Source organism: Haemorhous mexicanus, chromosome 19 (assembly GCF_027477595.1).
Source record: "Haemorhous mexicanus isolate bHaeMex1 chromosome 19, bHaeMex1.pri, whole genome shotgun sequence".
Taxonomy (NCBI): domain Eukaryota; kingdom Metazoa; phylum Chordata; class Aves; order Passeriformes; family Fringillidae; genus Haemorhous; species Haemorhous mexicanus.
Window position 1 is genome coordinate 4,450,035 of NC_082359.1, and position 8,199 is coordinate 4,458,233.

The window sequence follows — 8,199 nt, forward strand, 5'->3', positions numbered from 1 at the left end:
CGTGGCACGCAGTTAATTCCCTGAACTGTTTAATTGAACAGGCTCTGAGCGTGCAGACAGAGCTCTGGCACCTGGCTCTTCCCAGAGCGGCCTCGGGACCCAGCCAAAAAAGGGAAAACGCAAAGGCTGTACTTGGGAAAGGCTCAAATCCCGCTCGGCTCCTGCTCCCTCTGCCGGCAGCAGCTCCTGGGGCGGTGGAACATGCAGAGGGTGGCGAAGCAAGACGGGCACGGAGCCCACAGGGAGGGATCCCACTGGCCTTGGAGGGGGCTTGGTGAGGAGCATCCCCCGAGGCTGGGCCTTTCCATGACTGCTTTGAGGGGCTGGGAGGGTAAACGCAACTGGTGCTCCATCCCATCCCATCCCATCCCATCCCATCCCATCCCATCCCATCCCATCCCATCCCATCCCATCCCATCCCATCCCAATTCCCCCTTCCATGGGGATTTCAGGGCTGTGTCTCCTCTTGGGCAGAGCACAAGGAGCTACATCAGGCTGCACACCTGGGAAGGTGCAGGAGGACATGGGAAGCCTTTCCAAACCCAGTTCCAGCTCTGAGAAGGGGAAAAGGAAGGGAAACCCCTCACCCTGGGGCACTGTGTGACCCCACAGAGGCGTTGGCCATGGGGATGCAGCAGGACAACACGATGCTCCAGGAGAAGATCCTTCAGGATCGTGTGATGCTTCGGGACAACACCCAGCCCATCCTTGACTCCAAACCCATCCCCAGCCCTTCTTTTGGAGGCAGGATGGGAGCGGGGCATGCCCCTACATCCATGCCCCCAGCGAGAGGGAAAGGGGGCTGTGTGTACCCGGATTAAACAATCCCATAAATACCGGGGTGTGCTCCCACATCCATGGCCCCAACGAGAGGGAAAGCAGGCTGTGTGTACCCGGATTAAACAACCCCATAAACAGCGGGGTGTGCTCGCACATCCATGGCCCCAATGAGAGGGAAAGGAGGTGTTTGTGCCTGGACTAAACAACCCCATAAATACCGGGGTGTGCTCGCACATCCATGCCCCCAACGAGAGGGAAAGGAGGTGTTTGTGCCCGGATTAAGCAATCCCATAAACAGCGGGGTGTGCTCCCACATCCATGGCCCCAACGAGAGGGAAAGGAGGCTGTGTGTGCCCGGATTAAACAATCCCATAAACAGTGGGGTGTGCTCCCACATCCATGGCCCCAACGAGAGGGAAAGGAGGCTGTGTGTGCCCGGATTAAACAACCCCATAAACAGCGGGGTGTGCTCCCACATCCATGGCCCCAACGAGAGGGAAAGGAGGTGTTTGTGCCCGGATTAAACAACCCCATAAACAGCGGGGTGTGCTCCCACATCCATGGCCCCAGCGAGAGGGAAAGGAGGCTGTGTGTACCCGGATTAAACAATCCCATAAATACCGGGGTGTGCTCGCACATCCATGCCCCCAACGAGAGGGAAAGGAGGTGTTTGTGCCTGGACTAAACAATCCCATAAATACCGGGGTGTGCTCCCACATCCATGCCCCCAATGAGAGGGAAAGGAGGCTGTGTGTGCCCGGATTAAACAATCCCATAAATACCGGGGTGTGCTGCCACATCCATGGCCCCAGCGAGAGGGAAAGGAGGCTGTGTGTGCCCGGATTAAACAACCCCATAAACAGCGGCGGCACCGCCCCAGCCCCGCGCCCGCCGGGGCCGCCTCGGCTCCCGCCTGATCCCGCCGCCTCCGGAATTATCCCTCCAATTTCTGCCGCAAAGCCCGGAGTGCCTGCGCTTGCACACGCGGGAATTCACACCTAGAGAACAGAGCCTTATCTCGGCGCTGTGTGCAGGACAAGGCTGGTTTACTCCTCCCTCCATAACCCTCTTAGACTTAATCCCGTCTTTAATGCCGCTTGCAAGGGGGCTTTGAACGGCTGTGCAGCCTAACTGGCTCTGACCTCTCCGGCTGCTCTCTCATGGCCATTTGGAGAACTCCGACTTTCAAAGAGATAACAGAAGCCCGGTAAATCCTCGCTGGGCAGCTAAAGCGATTGTCACACTTAGGGGAAGTTTACTGGCCAAGCAAACTTGGAGCAGCTTCCTGGCCCCGGCGGAGGGGGGCTGAGCTGGGGGGGAGGGTGGAGGCACCCGCAGGGTTTTGGCGCTGCTGGTCCCTGTGTGCTGGCCGTGTGGATTTGGGATGCAGCACTTGAGGGAGGATTTCTGGTGGTTTTCATCCACCTGGGAAGCAGGATGGGTGCTCCCAGCTCTCTGGTGATGCTCTTCCCTCACGGATTCCCCCTGAAATAAAGCAGCCGTGGGCTCTTAAACACCTTGCTGTTGTCCATCCCGCAAATGACCCCCTGGTTTGGACTATTCCCACCCACCCCACAGCGCAGGAGCAGCCATCCCAGCACTGATCCCACAATAAAGGGAAGGAAGGGAAGGAGGGGAAGGAGGGCCCTCCCCGTGCAGCCCCCTGAGGTCGCCGGCAGCGCTGGGAATCGACACCTTTCTGTTCCACTTGAAATTAATCAAACCCACAGTCCCTATATTAATACTGTGGTGGGAATTAAAATCATGCAACGCATTAAAGATGTAATTTAAAATTAATAACTCATAATTATTTATCATGGCGTATCAGCTGGGCTATGAATTTTCTCTTCTCACCCGGCATTCATTTCCTTCCCTTCCCTCCTTCCCATGCCTCTGATAGCTGCTGGACCATTATGGATATCTGAGAAGGATTTTTGGGGAGATGCTGAGCTTAGGATGTAACAATGGCCATTTTTTATTTATTTTTTTCTTCCCCCCCCCCCCCCCGGTATTCCTTGGGGTTGATGGGAGAAGCTTTGCTGTGGTGAAGAGGAGGAGAGTGCTGAGCCTGAGGGTGCTGCCTCCTAAACCAGGGTCCAGGTTTTGCCACATGCTGATGACTTTGGAGGAGCCAGCTGTGCTTGGCATCCAAGAAAAGCCCAGGAATGGCCTTGGAATGGTGAGCAGCTTCCATCTCCACCCTGCTTTGGGCCACCAGAGGCTTCCTGGGGCCCTTCCCCATCGCTGCTCCAGGGGGAAGCATGGCCATGAAGAGCAAGATGGATCCATCCCTCTGGCCATCCTCCACCCTGCTCCTGCTCCCTCGGCAGCCAAGAGGGACAACTCGGCCATTTTCAAGGGAAAATGTGGAAAAAGCAGCGGTGAAATCAAGGTGGGAGGAGGAGAGGCAAGCCCAACATCCCTGCAGGTCCTTCACTCCCCTGCCTCCCTCAGCGAGCTGTGCCTGAATCAAATCCCAAAGAGCAGACAGAGAAAACTCACAGGAGGGAAAAAAAAAAAAAAAAGAGGCAGGAGGAGCTCTGTCTCTTTAAAAATAAATAAATAGATAAAGACTAAAAAAAATGCAATAAGTATATGCAAATGTGTTGAGCCGAACATCGCTGTCTGTGAAACAGATGAGGGAGAAAGTGCTTGAAGCTAGAGAGGAATGAGGCAGCCAGCGCTGACCTCGGGGTTAATAATTTTTACTTCTCCATCTCATTCCGTCCATAAAAAAAAATACGAGGGGGGAAGGAGGGAGGGAGGGAGGGAGGAGGCGGCGCGGGAGGGAGGGAAGGGCTGCGAGCCGGATGCTGAGGGGGGCCAGCGGCACCCGGAGCTCGTCCCGCCCCGTGGGAGCCGCGGAGGCTGCGGGAGAGGGGCTGGGGCTGAGCCCGGTCCTGTTTGCAGCTCCCCACGAGGCGCAGGAACATCGGAGGGGCAGGCTCCGGCTCTGTCGGGGTGAGGATGGTAATTGGGAATGAAACAGCACCGTAAATACCCCGAATGTTGTGACTTTCCAAAGCCCCGTGCCTCGCGTGGGGCAGCTCTGTGAGGATGCTGGCAGGGTGATGATGGAGGGGAGAAGCTGCTGCTTCACCCAACTCCCTGCATCCCTGCCTGCATCCCTGCCTGCATCTCTGCCTGCTTCTCCTCAGATCCTTGATGGAAAACCCATCCAAAACCAAAATTCCAGCAGCAGCAGCATCCTGCATCCCACAGCCCTGCAGGACTCCCCCACGCTGCACCAAGAGGTGCCTTCAAACTGGGCACTCCAAAGGGGATAAAACTTCAATGTGTTTGTGTGTGTAAACATTTCTCATCCCCTCTGGTATTCCATCAGGCACTTTGGCTGTTCTCTAAATGAAGCCCAAAATTTTTCAGGGATGCCTGGGAAGATGCAGCCCTAGCCCAGAGCTGCTGTGGTGTTCCCACTTTGCTGACCTGCAGCTGACTCCCAGTATTAACCAGACCAACATTTCTGCTTCCTTTCCAACCCAGGCTGGGTTTTTAGCTACAAAAATCCTAAAATCCCTCCCTGGGTGAGGGAGCTTCTCAGGTGTGCCCGATAATTCCCACATCCCCAGGTGTTTGGAAGTACACACTCATTTTTCCTGCTTTTCCCCTGTTATGTATGACCCTATTCCTCAAACACTGAATTAAAGGAAAAGCTGCATCATACCCCAAATAACCCCAAACCATCATATTATACCCCAAGTAACCCCAAACCATCCCCTACTGCAGCAGGTAGGGCTGAGTGACCCAGCACTGGGGCAAATCCTGCTGTCTCCCCCTGCACCCAGAGCCCCTCAAGCACAGGGTAGTTCCTGTGGGAAGGCTGAGCCCTACAGGGCTGAGGGGTCTGACTGGCTTCTGTGGGTCCTCCCAAAGCCCAGCCCTTCCCCTCTGCAGTGCTCCCCACAGCCTGTGTCCCCACCACTCCTCCTGGGAGGAGAGAAAGGGATCAGGGGGATCTCCACGTGACCAAGGCAGCCATCACCCTCCTCCACCTCTGCTGGAGCTGCTGCTCCCTGGGGAGCATTGCGGGGAAGAGCCCCAGCTCTGCCCAGCCCTGGGCAAGCCCAGGAGCTGCCTTTTCCCATGGGAGAGTCTCAGAGGAAGGATGGAGCCTGGGCCCTCCTGAGCTGGGCAGGGGAGCTGCAGTTTGGCTGTGCCCAGCTCTGCAGCCCCTCCCCAGGCTGGCAGCCCAGAGCTCCTCCTGCCTGCTGAGAGCAGTGGCCTGGAGGCCTGTGCAAGCCTCCCTGCAACCCTGCATCCCTCCTTGCAACCCTGCATCCCTTCCTGCATCCCTTTATCCCTGCATGCATCCCTTCCTGCATCCTTCTGTGCATTTCTGCCTGCATCCTTCCCTGAATCCTTCCCCACATCCTCCTTGTGCAAGCTGCTTCCCACCTGGCATCCCTTCCTCGTGCAAGCCTGCATCCAACCCTGCGTCCCTCTTTGTGCAAGCTTGATTCCAACCCTGCATCCTTCCCTGCATCCCTCCCTGTGCAAGCCTGCATCTCTCCCTGCATCTATCCCTGCATCCCTGCATCCCTGCCTGCATCCCTCCCTGCCCCTGCCCTCACATCTCTCCCCAAGCCAGCCTGAGCATCCCCTCCCCCGGAGCGCTTCTCCCCCACGGTTTCACAGCCTCCCAAGCCTCCCCCTGATCCAGCCCGACACCCCGGAGCGCACCCCGGCCCCAGCCCCGGCCCCGTGCCCGTCCCGCTCCGCCGCGCCCGTGACCCCGTGCCCGTCACCGCGGCGTCGCTGCCGAGGCCAGCCGGGGAAGCGCCTCCTCCCCCCCCAGGCTCGGGCGCTAAATGGAAGCGGCAGATCGATCCCGAGTGTGCCAAACTGACACGGAGCCTCATTAGGGGTTAGTTTTCATCCTCCTGCTCCCTGGCAGCCTTCACATTATCCCATAAAATTTATTTACTATTTCATGAATACATAAGCAGCAGGCAAACGCCGGCTTTTTATATATTTACACTGTATATATTTCACGGGAGAGTTATGTGTGTCTCTGAGGCAGAGTGGAGGGAGCGAGAGGGGAGCAGGAGCAGAAGGAGAAAGCAGCTGTGAGGGAAGGAGCAGGAAAGCAGAGCCGTGGGGGAGGATGGCGATGGAGCACGCCCAGCCAGGGCGGGAGAGACACCCGAGGCACGAACAGCCCGGAGCAGCCCCAGCTCCAGCCCAGCCTGCAGCTGGGAGCGCCAGGGCTTGGGGATGGATGAGGGCTGGGGGTGGGTGAGGAGCTGGGGGTGGATGAGGGGCTATGGGTGGATGAGGGGCTGGGGTGGATGAAGGCTGGGGGTGGGTGAGGGGCTGGGGGTGGATGAAGGGTTGGGGTGGATGAAGGCTGGGGTGGATGAAGGCTGGGGGTGGGTGAAGGCTGGGGGTGGGTGGAGGCTGGAGGTGGGTGAGGAGCTGGGATGGATGAGGGGCTGGGGTGGATGAGGAGCTGGGGGTGGATGAAGGCTGGGGTGGATGAAGGCTGGGGTGGATGAAGGCTGGGGGTGGGTGAGGAGCTGGAGGTGGGTGAGGAGCTGGGGTGGATGAAGGCTGGGGGTGGATGAAGGCTGGGGATGGGTGAGGAGCTGGGATGGATGAAGGCTGGGGGTGGATGAGGAGTTGGGGTGCAGGGTCTGGGCTGGGGGGACACAGGGACTGTGAGCTCAGGCTGTTGGGGAACCCCCCCAGCACCATCCAGATCCCCCAAATGCCATTACCCAGCAGCAGAGTGGGAGTTTCCCTGTCCCTGCTGTGCAGCATCACCCCACAGCGATTCCCAAGCCAGCCCAAGGGCACAGTGAGGGGCTCCTGCCAGCCTGGGATCCATGGAAAGCCAGCAGCTGGCACCCTGGGAATGGTCCCCAAGCCCTGGCACCCTGAGCTGGGCCAGGCAGCCCTGGCTGGAGGGGCTGGATCTCCCCCAGCAGCCCCCACCTGTCCCAAACACACTGTGCCTCAGGAATCACTTAATTGTGAGTGTGTTAAAGTCCTGTAGCTGGGGAGTCACTCATGGCTTGCTTGGGGACAGTGGGGAGAAGGAAGGGACAGCAGAAAGGGAGCTTCATTCACAACAGGGCCTGGCAATGTTACCTGTTTCCTTCAAATCCAGCAGAGATGTTTCTATTAACCCCAGGAATTACAAGAGGTTTGTTTGCAATCTCATTTGTTTTTCCCTCATTCAGCCTGGCTTGAGGAAGAAGATCCCTCATCCTCCTCATGAGGTTTGGGATGTTGCAGTTGCTGCTTGCCAGCACCAGAGAAAAAGAGTTCAGAGAGGGGAAATCAGCATTTTTAGGGGTCTGGAGTTGGTCTGAACTTCTGAGCAATAAACTTGGAGGGGCTGAGCTACATTAATGCTGCCATCACTAAGGCAGCTGGAATATGTGGATATGGATTGATATAATGGTGCAGGGAAAGCTCGGGATCACAGCAGCCTGTGCCAGCACCCATCACACCCCAGGGCTGGTGCCAGCCTGAACCCCCCATGTTTTGTCCCCCAAAACACCGCAGAGCCCAGCCAGGAGCTGTTTCCATGGCCACTCAGTGCTCCCAGAACCAGAACCCCACTGGTTCCCATGGCTCACAGGAGCACAGCACCTCCATCCCAGCAGGATGGGAGGCAGGGGATTTAGAGGAGAGCCAGGAAAACACTGGGAGCACCAAGCAGTGGGTGGGGCCCACAAATCCCCTTCCCTTCCCTCAAAATCCCATTTGATTGCCTGTTCTGCCAAGAGCCCCTCTCTCTGCAGGAGGGGGGGCACCTGGCCCCAGCACTGCTCCCCCAGCTCCATTTGGTGAAAACATCAAAGGATCTGCTCCCTCTGGGCACCCCAAAAGCACAGGAGCACCACATTTTAAGATCTCTGCACTTCCAGACCTCTCTGCATTCCTGGAGTTTGGCTGACAGTCTCTCAGAAGGGGACAGAGGGAAAGGGACAGGCCCAATCCCTTGGGAATGCAGCTAGAGGAGAGCAAAAATCCCCATTGCCAGAGAAAGGGAAATAGAGAAAGAAAAAAAGAGAAACCCGTGGTGATGGTGTTCATTTTAACTGCTCAGCCACTTGTAGCCTGATGCCGTTAGAGGAAATAAACAGGTGAGAGGCACTCGAACAGGAGATGGGAACAGAGACAAAACCAGGGCTGGGAGCCAGAAGGAAGCACCGTGGCTTCCAGGAGAATCCAGCTGCCTTCCTGAGCTCCACAAAGTTGGCAGCAATCCCTGTAAAAATCCCTTTAAAAGGCTGCGTGGGCACAGCCCTGCCCCAGTCAGTGGGGACTGGGACACGCCGGTCCCCGAGGGGCTGCCGGCGCCAGGAGGGAGAGCTGCGGGATGGACCCTGCCGCTTCTCCCCGCTCCCAAAGCATCCCTGAGCTGCCGGGGTGGCTGCCAGCGCTGTCCCC